This window comes from Austrofundulus limnaeus, unplaced genomic scaffold (assembly GCF_001266775.1).
Source record: "Austrofundulus limnaeus strain Quisiro unplaced genomic scaffold, Austrofundulus_limnaeus-1.0 Scaffold2, whole genome shotgun sequence".
NCBI lineage: Eukaryota > Metazoa > Chordata > Actinopteri > Cyprinodontiformes > Rivulidae > Austrofundulus > Austrofundulus limnaeus.
This window is the reverse complement of record NW_013952404.1, coordinates 1064101-1065884: the sequence shown is the minus strand read 5'-3', so window position 1 is coordinate 1065884 and position 1784 is coordinate 1064101.

Below are 1784 nucleotides of genomic sequence, written 5' to 3'. Positions count from 1 at the left end.
TTAACCATTAATCCTGATCCCTCATGTTAACCTCAGACCCCCGACCCAAAGACCCCTGGTGGCGCAACCCGGAAAAGCCGCGGGCGTCAAGGACTGACGCGAGGGGGGCACCCGGCGCGTCAAAATCGGATGTAGAGGGAACCTTGGAAAAGCGTCAATATGTGACGAGTCGGGAGTGAGAATGTGTAGAAGTATCATATGATGCAGTCATACAAGTACTGGTGCTCTGTGTATAAATAGAAAACAAAGTAAGGATAATGTAAGTTTCAGTTATGATTTCTGATAAAAATTCATGTTAAAGTCTGTTTTTCAGTGTTCGACCTTCATAAAATACTGATTTTTATGTTTTATTAATCCCACGAATTTTGTAAAATGCTCTTCAAATGGCTGTAAAATGCAAAGTTTTGAGTACACTTTACAAAGTTTTCTGGAGGAGTATACTCCTGGACCCCCCTAGAACTGCTTTATTCCACAGCTGCTCGTTAACATAAACAGGTGTTCCTCATGATGTTAGCAGATGTTATGAGGTAGACTTCTAGTTTTCCTTTTTCAATGAATCATGATAATTATTTTAATTGGACCACCTGGTTTCTAAAGATAAAAAATAATATTAAAGACAAAAAACTATTTAATTTGGTATGTGAATGTATGGAAATTAGCAGCAAGATTTAGAAAATTGCACAAGAGGTGCCACCTGAAATCTTGTCTAGGGCACCATGTTGGCATGGGCCGACCTCAGTTACATTAAATTTAACTTCCATGTTTGTAAAATTGTCTGAMCTGTAGTCATTTTTGGCTGTGGCAGCTATTTTAATTTCTGTTGACTCTAGTTAAAAAGTTAATAAATATATGTAAGACATACAATTGGCAAATACATTCCTGTCCCCATTTGCCTTTTGGTGACAGATAATTAAAACACATTGATTTATACAGCTGTACAAACACTTTTGTTTGACTGAAACATAAAAGCAGAACAAATCTTGCTTAAAGCTCTATAAAATGGTGTAAAGGACCAAAAAAAGCCTGTGTGTGATGTCAGAGATGCAGGCAGACAGATGAAACGTGTCAGTGAGCGTGTCAGTCACGCTCATGCTTCCCCACTTACAGCAGGTTTTCTACATCTCTGCATCTGCGTTAAGGGCCCAGCCGGAGCTCACCTTTGGGTTACAGRTGTTTGACACAAACACTTATCAGATCATATTATCACCGAGCCATCGTGTTCAGACCAATGCTGGGAACGCACAGCGTGTGATAAGAGGCAGCCGTGGCAGCTGGCAGGTCATGTTTTTTCTCTTCCCCACCGGACCAGCGAGTTCAGGACGAGGCAGCCGGAGGAGTCAGCCTGTGGAAATGGGATAAAGAGAGACACTGTGGATTTCATATATTTGCTTTGGTCTGGGGTTTTGTGTAATGAATGGAATCRGAGGCCAGCTCAGCAACATGGGTGAGGCTTTTACAAAGTGTTAGTTCAGCTCGCTCGTACAATAACAGTTGCCATCTTTGGGGACTCACTAAAGRGGGTGAGCTGATTGGCTTTCCACGGCTTTACAGGACTTGGCAAAAATCTCCAGCCACTATTTTCTCCTACTTTCATTCCAAGGAGCCAGATGTCCTTTTATTTTTTTTAAATAGAATGTCCTATGTATTTTCTAGGCTTTCTGGATATTTAGTGGCTCATTGTTGCTGTTAAATTAATAAAAGTGCCAAAGATAACACAGCTAACATGCAGTTGGTTTTTTATTTGTGTGTGTGTGTGTGTGTGTGTGTGTGTGTGTGTGTGTGTG